The sequence below is a fragment of the Trachurus japonicus genome, chromosome 16 (assembly GCF_045865225.1).
Source record: "Trachurus japonicus isolate A0001 chromosome 16, Traja_1.0".
NCBI classification, from domain to species: Eukaryota; Metazoa; Chordata; class Actinopteri; order Carangiformes; family Carangidae; genus Trachurus; species Trachurus japonicus.
In genome coordinates this window covers 1325658-1340574 of record NC_140922.1, presented here as the reverse complement: position 1 = coordinate 1340574, position 14917 = coordinate 1325658, and the positions used below count along the sequence as shown (strand labels likewise).

The 14917-nt window shown below is 40.8% G+C and overlaps 1 protein-coding gene across 9 annotated transcripts in view; it reads right to left on the bottom strand.

Annotated features, from left to right (window-relative positions):
- adgrb1a (adhesion G protein-coupled receptor B1a) overlaps positions 1–2847 on the bottom strand; it is a 226568-nt gene extending 223721 nt beyond the window's left edge. For 2 of the 9 annotated variants that reach the window (XM_085803409.1, XM_085803415.1), the window contains exon 1: positions 2293–2847. The gene's annotated coding sequence lies outside the window, so the exon portion shown is untranslated. The remainder of the gene's footprint in view (positions 1–2292) is intronic. The other 7 variants (XM_085803410.1, XM_085803413.1, XM_085803407.1 and 4 more) reach the window with 5 other exon arrangements.
- Between the last annotated feature and the right edge of the window lie 12070 nt (positions 2848–14917).

Below are 14917 nucleotides of genomic sequence, written 5' to 3'. Positions count from 1 at the left end.
GGTAGTCCAACAGGCTTTCATACCATGACTGTGTCGTACAGGGTGATGGAGATGCAGTTGTATCTGGGAGAGGATGAAAGCTTGAGTTTAACACACTGAGGGACACTAAGCATAAATGTGGCAAGGGGGTGCTTTGAATATAATTTGACCTTTAAATGCCTAATGTATTCTGTGAATGCCTGTGAATACATATGCAGCACTGGGCTGCTTTAGAGAGCTGCTAACCCAAAAGAATCTCATTCATTTTGGTTCTGTTGAGGGTTTTATTGCATCTTTTTTCAAACTATTTTTTTAAATCAACTATTGATTTGAGTCTAGAAATATAGATGTTGGCTTTCAAAATCATACGTCAGCCAAATCTGATATCTTAACTTTGCAGCTCATTCGTGGGCAGTAAACAAGTAGGTGAACGTTCTATTAAAGTGTGCAGTCATCAGGACTGTTGAGAGCTTGTTTGGCCAAAAACTGTTTGAATATAAATAGGCAAATAGAAAGGAATAGGCACTCTCCAGTTTAGCAGCTTAGCAGAAGCTAAATGGATAGGAGGAATAGGGTTGTATGTTTTTATAGCGCCCCCAGTAGTATGATCTGGGAACTTGAAAATGTCTGAGCTTGGACTAAATAATTACACAGCAGACAACCAGAGCATGGTAATGCACTGAGAAGTTTTACATTTTAATCATCAATGTGTAGAAACCCAATGAAAAATACAGTTTTTAAAAAATATATATGTTTCTTCTTTTCTTTTTTTCCTAAATCAGCATCACCCATGCCTGCCTCTGCCTCTTCCTCATCATTTAGTGTGTGCACACAGCACATGCAGCACACACCTCAGCCTGGACATGACTGAGTCCTGCTGCAGCAGAGAGGAGAGGAGAGGAGAGGAGAGGAGAGGAGAGGAGAGGAGAGGAGAGGAGAGGAGAGGGAGGCTCCTTGTGCCAGGAGGGGGACAGTGAGCGACAACCCATTTTGTGGCAAACCCACACTATTGGTCGGTGGACTGGTGAAGCCAGGCTGACTGAAAGTGCGCCACATCGACGGGCTCAGAGTGCTCAGCTCATCTGCCTATATACTCCACTGCAAAGCCATCAGCTGTTCCGTGCTGCTGGTTTCTCCTCACAAGTATCACTCAGCATGACCTAACCCACCATGCCTCACCGTGGCATGACCTGTGCACATTCAGTTGGAAACCAAACATGCAGGATGAACATAACTGATCATATGGAGCTTTAAAGTTTGCTTGAGGTCTAATATTTACAGACTGTGTGTGTGAGAGTGGAGGAGAATAAAAAACACTTAAGAATAACATATTTCTTGACTCTATATTCATCTTTCCTCCCAATTACACACCATCACCTCAGACAGTTGTTAAAATACTAATAAATCAGTCTGAGGGGAAATATGTACACTTCACTTCCTCCAATTATGACACTCCGATAAGACGTGCACCAGGATGCGCGCTGCGTTTTCTTGGCCGGAGAGCCCCAGCACCACACTCAACTTCAAAAAAAAAAGCCTGCATTCAAATGCAGCCCCGTTCACTGACAAAGCACACACTGATTAAGCAAACACAATCCAGCGAGCTGCTCATCAGCTTCAAAAAAGAAAAGAAAAAAGAAACGCCTCACCTGTGGAGGCTGAGAAATGATCACATTTTTTGAAGCAGCAGCTCCCGCAAAGGATGCGCGGAGGGGGATAAAATAAAGTTCAACCATATAAGGTCTAATTACACAATCACACTGAGCTGGGTGTGTTTTCATACGTGCCGATCAACAGAGTTGTGCTTACTCATTCTCATGGTGTTTTAAATGATGCTGTGGTCGCTGTTTAACACGTGCGAATGCGCAAAAACTCTTCAAATCCCATAATTATTGAATGAAGTTAAGCGACGCCGAATCCCCCAGAGAAACGTGCCCTGCTCCATCCTCTCGGGGCTGACTCACTAAATCCAGACGGCGACCGACTGTCCACCAGCGGTGCGGCTCCCTGAGCACACCGCGGCTCGGCTGGATGGATGGATGGATGGATGGGAGACTTGCGGGGGAATGCTTCTCAGCCAAAGCAGAACAGTTTCACATGGGCAACACAACAGCCACAATAACCCTGAACTTCATGTCACTCTTTTATTTTTTAAATTTGATTTCTTATTCTACAGTAAAGGAATCGACGGGATCTCACCAAAACAAAACGCAGAGGAAACACCGCACAAGCTGAGATCACATGTGTGCACAGTAAACTTGAAGGCGAACATAGGAGGCGAAATCATATTTTTTAAATAAAAGGAGAATTTACCTTGAGTGAGTTAGCAATCCCTTTGATGCATAATGTCACTGGCCAAAAGTCGGTGCATTCACAGGGCAGCCACCAATTCCAAAAGCCCGGGATAAGGCCTACGATAAGTCCACAAAATGCATTATTATAAAAGGAAACTTTGTCTGGTGTTTAGTAAAATAAACGGGCTGAAGAAGATGAGCAAAGTCCAAGAGTTGGTCCGTTAGTTCCGACTGCGCTTCTCGTGCGTAAAACCCCGAGCGTCTTCACTCAATGCGCTTTTCTTACATTGTTCCAAAAAAATCAAACGTTCTCACATCCTTCTTTAATATGTGTTGGATTTTTTAAATAGTTGTTGTTTTTGTTATTCCACAAAATATCGAGGAAAAAAAAGTTTTCCAGATCTAAAATCCCTTCCTCCCGTGTCGAGGCGCCACAGTGAAAGCTCTCCGGCTGAACGCGCAGGTCTGACGGAGCCGCAAATCAAAGAGGGCTCGTGCGACTCTCTGGAACCGTCGTCTCCAGCTCGCGGGCTCCGGTGCGTCCTTGTCTGTCTTTGTGTCCGCGCGCAGCAACAGCCGGATTCCTTATTTGGAAGCCCGGGGCTCGCGCCACTGTCAAGAGAGTCGAGGTCTACCAAAATGACTTCCTGCTGAATCTTTCAAAATAAGAAAAAGAAAAGCAGATAGAAAAAAAAGACTGTAATTGGAAGGAAGGGGGAGGGGGAGCAGTGTGGAGGAGCTGCAGCACTGTGGAGAGAGATGCCTTTAAAAGGGAAATGAATTACCTTTGGATTCATATATTTTATGAATTTTATATAATAGGCTTTATATATAATATAATTATGTTCTCTTTAATTTAATGTAATTTAATTTAATTTTACTTGAAGAAACATTGTTGAAAAAAAACATTGAAACTGAAAAGGGTAGTTTTCTGCAGTCTAGGTGTTTTTTTTTAATTATTATTAAACTTGAAAAGGTTATAAGTTAACAACAACATTCAACAATAATAATTATAATGTATCATTATTATTATTTTACATACATACATGTTACTTGTTGTGTCTCCGATTTGGGAGTGCTTTTATTCTGAAGGCAAATTCATGTAATTTCCTGCCAGATTCTGCCTTTGTGTTAAAAAGCTGAGGGGTTTCCTCTCAATAGAAAATTCACCCATCAGCCCCCTCTTCTGGAGTCAAACAGTGTCAATTGGATGTTGTGTAGGGTCTGTGTCACCACCTGCATCTGTCACACAAAGACAACATGTTAAGAAATAATAGCTCCAGACGGATGTTCGGAAAGCACCCAGGGGATGTAACTGACTCAGTGATGCATCAAATCACATGAGAAAGAGAGCATCAGCCAGTTTCAGTAACATTTTAAACTCATAGAAGATTCAGTCACACTGGGATGCGTCCTAAGAAGCCTGCAGGAGGTCATGTCCTCACTATCCCATAAAATAATACACACATTTGACACCTGAAATGAAAACTTCAAATCAAATTGAAAGAAAGTGTGTCAAATGCACATCACAGAGACAGACCCTGCATGTCAAGATGCAGATTTGAGATGTGCTTATTCTTAAAATGTCTTAAATGATGCTGCAGTGAATAACAAACAATACAAATGAGCAAAACCCTATTAGATTACACGGTTTGCGATTGAAGCCAGGCAGCAGTGTACCCGCACATGAGCTGACTCATTAATCCAGACTTTGACTGTTCACCTGAACACCAACCTCTTGGGTGTGTGACTAAAATAAATGTAGTGAACATCTTCACTACTTCATGCAGGCCTAAAGCAGTTATGGTGCTGGCAGGCTCTAAATGCCCTACATGCCAGCTCACTGTCATGATTAACCGGTTCACATGATGGAGTTGAACTGTTACAAAATATGTTTCATATGTGAAGATATTGGAATATATTCATTTTATGGATGTTTATGATTAGATCTGATTTTTTTTTTAGATTTATAAAAGCTCTGTTCTGTTTTTACAAGATTCCTGTGGTGTCAAAATTCTCTTTGCATTGCAAAACACAATACAAGGTCATAATATGTCCACTATTAGACTGGAGGCTGCTAATGTTAGCTAAATACTGATAGAAAAACCTACAAATAGCTTGTAGAAAAGGGAAAAGGAAAAGGGATAGTTAAAGCAGAAGTAAGCGATCCGGTCGTTTTGGCTAATGCTGCGTTCCAGGCCGGCTTTTGAAACCGTAAGTTACAGCTTCAAGTCACGACTTACGACTTTGTAGCGTTTCAGGTAACCCGCAAATCGCGTTTCTCTGACCTGTTGCCTGTGAAAGTCACTATAACGGCCACTCGTAACTTCCGACCTGTGAACTCGCACCAGATCGAACTGGTACGACTTCACAGGTCGGAAAAACACGAGTTACAAGTTGCCTTGAACGCACCATAACGTCTTGTCAGCCGACGGAGTTAGCAGCCCCCGCCCTCGTCATGGATCTATTGGTCCTCGTCCCTACGTCACCACATTCACGCGCATCCCTTGGCTGCACACACAGCCCTTCATGCCGTTCTCTCTCCTCATTGGATAAAACTTGTAGGATACAAGGAAAGTTTTCTCCTCGGCTCAGAGCAGAGCAGAGTGACTGACAGACCCGTGTTTCGGTCCAAACACTCTATGTAAGTGATTGCTGTTGGAAGATATAACTATTTAAGACTTATATTAACACAAAAATATCGCTTACTTCTGCTTTAAACATTTTGGCAAATTGGACCATTGCTATAATCCCTATAGTCATAGCAGTAGGTTCGTTACCTTTCATTGTCAGTGCAAGCTATTTTTAGAAGGGCGGAGCAGAGCCACGAGCTGCTCAGAGCTACGTTATGGAGGCTCATGGGATTTCTTGGTTTCCCTCATCAAACTCATCAAATACACAATCCAACAACTCCAAAACGCTCTGGTGGACAAGTTGTGACCTGCACATTCACCACGATATGAGATAATAACAGAACGACCAGACTGAATGTCCATTTTCACACACACTAACTTCAGATACGTTTAAGCTTGTTTATTCCACCTTCTACAAATCTGACTCTAACTTTGGCTTTGGAGGGACATTGGGCCTCATTCACGAACCGTTCTTAAGAACAAATTTGTTCTTAAGTCCTACTTACGAAGTTTTTACGAAGATTGTGGCATTCATGAATGTTTTCTTATCCAGAATTTGTTCTTAACTAAGAACAAAATCTACGAACAGTCAGGAGTATACTTACGCACTTTTAAGTGCTGAGACTTCTGCAAAAATAACCGATTATAGTGTTTTCTTTTGTTCTGCAGTTGTATGATTTGAATAAGAATTATTTTCTTATCTTTTATGATGTTTTTAATAATTATATATTAAAAATAATAATTGACAAATCATTGCAGTTTCTTAAAAAAAACATTATAGACACTTAATTCATATCAGTTTTTTTTTTTAAGTGTTCACACTACACGCAACTGTTTTTTTTTTTTTTTAAATATATGATAATATGATGATATTTATGATGGCACACGTGAGAGTGTGGTCTCTCTGATAACAACCCGAAGAGCTGCATCCACTGCTGGCTACTAAATATAAATATAAATATAAATATAAATATAAATATAAATATAAATATAAATATAAATATATAAACTAAATATAAGCCTTTTGTTTGTTTCTTAGTTTCATTCCTGCCACAGTAGCGCCACTTCACTACTTTAGTTCTTTTTATGTTTGGAGTCTGGTGCTCCCTCCCAGATTTTCATTTGAGCATTTCAACTTTCTTTCTCACTTCACCTTCTCTGCTCAGTGCCTGTGGGTTCTGTGTGCACACGGCCCTGCAGTCTCATGCCCTTTTACGGGCATTGATGGGGCTGTTACCTATGCTAATCATATGTTAATTAGACTCACCTGGCACACGCCCTCAACTTACGAGGAGTTGGCATTCATCAAGTAGGAACACAGCTGCGAACAATTCTGAGGCTTACGAACGCGTTGATGAATCTGACGTAGGGTTTTCTTAAGGAACTTCTTAAGAACAACTTAAGAAAGAATCTAAGAAGGTTCTTAAGAAGATATTGGTGAATGAGGCCCATTGTTATTAACACCTGATGGACACACAGTGGTGATTGTGTTTAGGAATATGACAAAGTTTGGAATGGATCCCACTATTCAAGACACATCCCTGTTGAACAGGAACGTTAATGGAGTCCTATGTGCTGAGCTGCTTCATTGTCCACAAATTCATAGTCACGTAATTTTTTCCAGCAGCGCATGCCTCCAACAGTTTAACCTCCTGCTCACACTGAGGTGACAGAGGAATAGAGCATATCAATGCTTTAATAGAATAGAGTGTCCTTTTCTCTCAGTCGTCTGAGATGTTCATGATTGGTTGCTGCATCCTGTCACAGGAGTTTTTATTTTTATTTTATCTATTTTTTTTTTTTTTCATGACTGAAATGTTAGACTTCAAACAAACTCAGTGTGCAGGAACCCAGCTCTTTTTTTTATGTGTCAGACTCTCTGTATCACCTCTTCAGATGCTCTTCACAAACTCTCTCAAGGATTTAAGAATAACTAATTAGATATTGAAGGTGAGTGTGATTTCACAAAACACTTCTTCAGCCAAAACTCAAGATTCCACACAGAAATTCTAACACAATTTTATACAAATTGCTCTTATTTTTTTATGTACAACTAGTCTCAGTGGTGGAGGCAGACAACCAGGAAGAGGCGATTCTAAACATTTCTTTTCTTTCATTTTATTTTTGTATTAGTTTGAGTTTCTCCTGTTATAATAATCCATTTAGCAGTGCAAACCTACACTGACATGTATCGCTGTATGTTCTCCCGACTGCTGTCTTGTTAAGGTTTATATGGATGGTTTGTGTTATTTTAGCCACAGTCTGAAGACGTTACACCATATTGAAATAGATGGAGCATAAATAAGCAACTCACCTTGAACAGATTACTGTCATAACAGACACTTGTTAGTATTACATCATGCGCTGCAATGTGGCCCAGGGGGTGTAAATAGAAGTATCACACCGCCATGCTGCACTCTTCCTGCGCAAAGTGCACCAAGACGCTGTGGTAGGATCAGTTTAGTAAGTGCAGATGTGATTTTGACAAGGTGAACAACCAAAGATCGTTATTGCAAATCAGACACAGTTTCCTTTATGGTCCCATTAACAGACAAGACCACTGTGGTTCTGTTTAATTGTCATTTAGGTACAAAAAGATAAATTAAATATCATCCTTTGTGGAGCTCAGGGGGGAAATCATACCACCATCAGGACAACAACTTTGCTGTAAAAATAAAGGCCATATATTTTCTCCTATGATAACAAAACCAACACATTCCAGTAAAGCAGTTTTTAAATTTGCATGATTGGAATCTCTGGCAAGGACAGAAAGTGTATGGGTGCTGTTTGTGGATGAGTGGTGGTGGAAGGACCTGGCAGGTACTGTAGACTGCTGCAACAACAACAACAGCCGTGGATTCCCTCAACAGAATGACCTTGACCTGCACCAGCAGGGAAGAGTCTGGACACAAACACAGTATTTATTCAACAGACGCTGTGGCTCTTCCCAGCAGACAGCAGTGATGACTCCCTGTGTTAGCCCAGCCAGTGCCACGCTCATATGTTGCTACAGCCAGGTTTCAGTTCTTGATCTAGCTTGGTATAGTCCATTGTTGGGATGGTGCCTTCACCTTCATATCCACGTTCTGCAAACTGATTCATTCAGTTCCACATTCACCAAAACACAAGCAGGCTCTTTTAGACCATGAGACTACATGCAGTGCTGTATTTGAATAGACTTTCCACTTAAGTTGTTATAGACTTTGTGATGATTGTGATGAATCAGGTCCATACAAATCCATAGAATGTTTTCACTTAAATGACCCCCACTACACTGTCATGGTTTTAGCAGCAGCTACTATTGATCATAGGAGACGACTGTCAGTGGTCACATGATCCACCATTCTGGCCACTTTGCATGTTTTAGACCTACACATTAAATTATGTATAGTTTACATAACTCTTTGAAAGCAAGCCATGAATGTTTAAAATCTGCTTTTATGCTTCTACAGTTTTCAAGTCATCTATATATATATATATATATATATATATGAACAGCACACAAAGTTAATGATGTGTCTGTTGTACCCACCCCCTGATGTGGAGAGCAGTCAAGACAGGGCAGGTTCAGCACCATGGACAGCTCCACAATGTGCCATCCTAACAAACAGTCTGACCTTTTTTCTTCTTCTTCTTTTTAACTTGTTGTTTTTTTCATTGTATTTTTGTTTTAGCTATTCAACGCTTACATGGATATTTCATTTGAGAAATTCAGTAAAATAAACTAAAAAAAAAAAAAAAGCAGTCCCAAACTGGCTCTGTGAATGTGACAAGGAGGGAGACCACACAAAGTTAAACTAAGAAGAAATAGTTTATTGTAACATAACATACAATGAGGTGTGGGAGTCTGCAGGAGTTACCATTGATCAAATGTGTGAATTACTGGTTCTGTGAAGGTGTTGGATGTGTAAAAGCAAAAGCAAAAGGATATCAGCAGGTGGACGGGGGAGAGAACATGATCCATGAAATGAGCACATGGCCTAACTTTTATAGCATGGAGGGCCCAGGTGAACGGCATCAACCCTCATGTCCGTCTCAACTGGCTACCAGGATTTCTGAGGACAACCTCCAGGACACAACACACTAGAAAACTAAAAAACTCTGTTCCTTCTCACTGATCAGTTTAAGCTGCTACTGGTCAGTGCAGGTGTCATTAATTATTGATAATAATAACAATGGGCCTCATTCACCAATATCTTCTTAAGAACCTTCTTAGATTCTTTCTTAAACCAACACTAAGGAACTTTTCAACCTTCATAAAATATTTTCATAACTTTTGTGATGATACATCGACTTACAACAAGTTGAATGACACCTCTGTCATGGCCTGAGGGGGTCTGTATCTCTTTCTCTGGCACTAAGCAACTTTGAGGAGCATGGTAGGAACCCTGCTCTCGCTTAAGTTTCACTTTCACTTTTGCGAGTCACAACAAGGAGGGAGCAGGCAAAACGGCACTTTAGCAATGGATTATGTTTGTGTTTTCACTTTGAAATGATCCACTGGAAACAGAAACTTAGTTTTGATGTCTTCTGTTAATTTTAATGCAGGATATTTACAGGGCTTCACGCTAGTGTTCATGGGAAATGGAGTCTTCCTTCAGGCAAAACACTACCGCTTTGTTCCACAGGCGCCGCCAAACTCAACCAAAACTGAAAGTTCTTTAGTACTGCTTTAAGTTGTTCTTAAGAAGTTCCTTAAGAAAACCCTACGTCAGATTCATCAACGCGTTCGTAAGCCTCAGAATTGTTCGCAGCTGTGTTCTTATGCCATCTCCTCGTAAGTTGAGGGCGTGTGCCAGGTGAGTCTAATTAACATAGGTAACCGCCCCATCAATGCCCATAAAAGGGCATGAGACTGCAGGGCCGTGTGCACACAGAACCCACAGGCACTGAGCAGAGAAGGTGAAGTGAGAAAGAAAGTTGAAATGCTCAAATGAAAATCTGGGAGGGAGCATCAGACTCCAGACGTAAAAACTTTGGTAGTGAAGTGGCGCTACTGCGGCAGGAATGAAACAAAGAAACAAACAAAAAGCAGTGGATGCAGCTCTTCGTTTGTTATCAGAGAGATCACACTCTCACGTGTGCCATCATAAATATCATCATATTATCACATATGAAAAAATAAACAGTTGTGTGTAGTGTGAACACTTGCAGTAAGTGCACTGTTGCAGCCCGCAATTAGGAAAAAAAAATCATATCGGCAGCTGTATGTTGCGCACAACAAAACTGATATGAATTAAGTGATAATGTTTTTTAAGAGACTGCAATGATTTGTCAATTATTATTATTAATATATATGATTATTAAAAACATCATAAAAGATAAGAAAATAATTCTTATTCAAATCATATAATATCATACAACTGCAGAACAGAAGAAAACACTATAATCGGTTATTTTTGCAGAAGTCTCAGCACTTAAAAGTGCGTAAGTATACTCCTGACTGTTCGTAGATTTTGTTCTTAGTTAAGAGCAAATTCTGGATAAGAAAACATTCATGAATGCCACAATCTTCGTAAAAACTTCGTAAGTACGACTTAAGAACAAATTTGTTCTTAAGAACGGTTTGTGAATGAGGCCCATTGGTCTTAAGACTGAATGAGCCTGAGGTGTTTGATGTTTTGATTTAAACCAACACTAAGGAACTTATCAACCTTCATATAATATTTTCATAACTTTTGTGATGGTACATCGACAGGTTGAATGACACCTCTGTCATGGCCTGAGGGGGTCTGTATAGACACAGTCGGCAAGCAAGGAAACGTCACTTCCGGTTAGGGCCGTGGGGGAAAACAAACCGTTTTCCCCATACACACTCATGCAAAAAGGCGGCATTTTAAACCTTTGTCAAACGCTTGTTCGCCGTCCTGTCTTAGTTTTAATCACATGTATGTGCTGACAAAGAGCTATATATTAGAAAACTCATCACGATCTGGGTCGATTGCTGTCCGTACATCTTAAAATATAAAGTTTTCACAGCCATAGCTTACACCGAGTCAGCAGGGTCGGCAACCTTCACTTCCGGTCAGAGCGTTACACGTTTGGAGAAGATGAGCGAAGTTCCGATATAAAAGTTCAGGTTGTGGTTTTTGAATTTATTTGCGGTGCAAAATAATACACAATAACTCAGGCAGTGTCTACGAGTGTCTAGAGCGTCAGAGAGCGTAAGAGAGCGTCAGAGCCGTGGGGAAAGACAAATATGACTGACTGTGAAATACCTAATATTTTTAAATGTACGGACAACAATCGACCCAGATCGTGATGAGTTTCTAAAAATATAGCTCTCTGTCAGCATATACATGTGATTAAAACTAAGACAGGACGGCGAAAAAGCCTTTGACAAAGGTTTAAAATGCCGCGTTTTTGCATGAGTGTGTATGGGGGACACGGTTTGTTTTCCCCCACGGCCCTAACCGGAAGTGACGTTTCCTTGCTTGCCGACTGTGTCTATCGCCTTCACTGGCACTAAGCAGCTTTGAGGAGCATGGCAGGGACCCGGCTCTCACTTAAGTTTCACTTTCACTTTTGCGAGTCACGACGAGGAGGGAGCAGCAATGCGGCACCTTTCCGTCAGATTGTGCATATGTGTTGAGAAATGATCCGCTGGTACCGGAAACTTAGTTTGGACGTCTTCTGTTAATTTCCATGCACCAGGAGATCAGGATGTTTACGGCGCTACGCGCTAGTGCTCATGGGGAATGGAGTCTTCCTTCAGGCAAAACACTACCACTTTGGGCTACTGGCGCCGCCAAACTCAACCAAAACTGAAAGTTCTTTAGTACTGCTTTAAATGAGTCAGTCTTTTTGTTTTTGTGAATCAAACTGCCAGAAACTACAGACTGATCAGTCAACATGAAGACTGAGCCACCACTACAGACTACAATGAGATGCTGTCCCAAATCAAACACAAAGGTCATTGTGCTATCAGTGTAGATGGAGATCTGCTTGCTACTTGGTTTGGAACATTTTACTTTAGGGTGTGAATTATGGAAATAAAATTATAGCAATTATTGGAACTTCCTTCCTCAGTAAAATATGCATCATGCCAGGCCAAGATGGTGACTGTTGTCATCACAGTGAACATTTACCCTTAAAATATTTTACTTCAAACTAATGTTATGCTTGTACAGTTATACAGCTGTGCAAGGCAGATGTGTTGCAAGCAATAACATTTGTCCAAGTAGAGTCTCAAGTCTTTGCTCTCAAGTCCAAGTAGAGTCTCAAGTCTTTGGCATCAAGTCCCAAGCGAGTCCAAGTCTTTTTTTGATTTGATCAAGCAAGTCTTAAGTCATCAAAATCGGGACTCGAGTCCAAGCCAAGTCTCAAGTCTTGAGTCCAAGTCCCCACCTCTGCTAATTGGTTGCCATTGGTTTTGCTCAACCTAAATTCCAGGTTTACAAAAAAGCTCTAATAATATGACAGTGTCATATTCATCCAGTTCTTTTTTCTATTTCGGCCTTTGCCCTTGTCCAACACGAACACTCACAAGTCTTGCACTAACACCAGTGTTTCCACCACTGACTCTCACACCCACCACACCTGTTCCTCAGTTCAGTTCAATTCAATTGTATTGTCACTTCCATGTAGACATCCTCATACATGGGAGCAGCATCATATTGTATGATAGACACATTTAAAAGCAGACATATTTAGGAGAGGACAAAAATTCTAAAATTGAATAAATAAATAAAAAAAACAGCAGCAATTCCGGTAAGGAAAACATTAAAAACTAAAAATAGATAAAATACAAGAAAAATAAAGTGCACCAGTTGTTCCACAACTTTCATCTTCCTGCTCTTCCTCTGAGCTGTACCTTTAGGCCCAAATCTTGTTTACTGACTCATTCCAACATAGGTGAGAGAAAAAAAATCATTTCACCCATGCTATGACAATGGTCCAAAATCCAGCCAATGATGAAAGACAAGACAAAATATTTGCTCTTTGGCTGAAAATGTGTTATACTTCAGTCTGTTATGAGTCATGGCAATTAAAAAGCCATAAGTACCAACAGGAGCGCAGCATTGATAATTCGATTTTATACAAATAACACTACCGTGCCCCTCTAGAGGTCTTTTCATAGATGTGCTGAATACTCTCTCTGCTGTGTGGTACAGTCTTGGACTCACATATTAATAATAAACCATATGTAATATTTTGAGGTGTACACTTTAAAGCCCCAGTATGTAACTTATTTGGCTTTTTATTAGCAAAAATCAAATATGTCTTTCATAAATACGTATTTCACTTTATTCGAATCACACCCGCATACAAATGAAAGCTTTCTGGTACCTTAGAATGAGTTGTTACAAGTCGTTACAAATACATAAGTGGGCGACACACCGAACCGAGGCGGCCATGTTGCGTCGCCATTTTTTACGTTGAGTGGCAGCGTGACCGTAGGTAACCACGGAAACTCAGCAGAGCTGTCGGCTTGGGGAGAAAGTTCTCGAGATAGCGCCTGTTAAAACTGTCACCACTGTGTAGTGTGAGGAAGGACGGAGGCACTGATGTTGCATTCAGGTGCAGTCAGGCAGACGGCCGTCGGCAAACCAACCGGATGTCATTACCGGATGAGAGAAAGACCCTAAAACGTGGGTCAGGTAAACAATACCACATCACCATGACAACATATTGTCACACCTGTATTGTTTTGCCTCGTGCTGGCAGACCACTTGTTTACATAGAAGCTTGTTTATCCTGTTACATGCAGCGTCTGTTGTCTGTCTGACGTCTGCCCCATTTCACCTGAATGCAACATCAAGAATACGTTCGGATATACAACCGCACCGCTAGATGGGGGCAATTCCTACATATTATACCCAAAAACACTGTAAATGCACACAGGCTTTTCTCTTATGTTACATTTTTGGTCGTCTTCACAGAACTAAGTGGTTGAATATGAGAGGTCTTGATACCACCTGTTACTGTATGGCACAACAAGTTGCAGCATTCACCTTTTTTTGCAGTGCATTGTAAAGGCGTCCACCTTACTGAACCTTATTGGGGCTCAGAATAAACCAAACCCCCTGAAGGGGTGTGCATGCAGGCTCTTAATTTTCCACATCATATCCCATCATTATTTCTCAGTGTTACATCACTGCATGAATGGCATGGCCAGCACTGTAAAGCTATTGTAAAATGAATCCCAACATACCAACCTTACAAGCAGATTCTAAACCTTAAGGTTTCTCCTCCTGTCACATACAGGCTGCCTTAACTTGGCTGTTCTTCTGCTAATATTTGTAATATTTGTTTTTGTGGTTTTCCAGAATGACATTCAGCTCAGTGATCTGAGATCAGAAACAGCATGTTTAAACACACACATACACACATGGATACATCCCTTAAGCTTTTCCACTGAGCTTGGCCACATGGTTGGGAAACCATTGTGCGATCTGAAAGGCCTCTGAAGGAAAGACCACAAACAAATACATCTTCTCTCCTTCGCCGTCATGCACTTCAGACAAATACAAATGTACAAGTACACATAAGGACACACAAAAAAACCCCATCCCCAGGACCACTTAGCAAACGGAGTTGTCAGTGGTACATATGAGCAAGCTGTTTGATGTATGAATATTTCATATTGGGTGATTGAGGCGATGCATGTTTTAAAACCTTTTCTTTAGTATTGTGATGTCTCATTATGTTTGCAAACATATTTGAGGTGATTTTCTTTTCAAACTGCAGAATATACACTGTGCATCACGGAACGCTTGCCAACATCTCCTCTCTTTGCTGCACCCATGAAGCAATCAAATTCCTGGCACAATCTCCTGCAGCCTCGTCATGAATTGCATTTACAGGAGGCTGAGAGTGCATTTTCTGAGGTCTTTTGTGTTGGAATTATGTTCAGCTAGAGTCCAAGAGCACAGGGAGAGCATGGGGATGAGTATGAAGGGTAAGCAGCTGTGTTAGCAGCTGAACTAATAAAAGAGCATTTAAAAAGAAACACCCTGTCTCCTAATGCCTCACACTGACACGGAGGAATTAACGATTCCTACGTTTCCA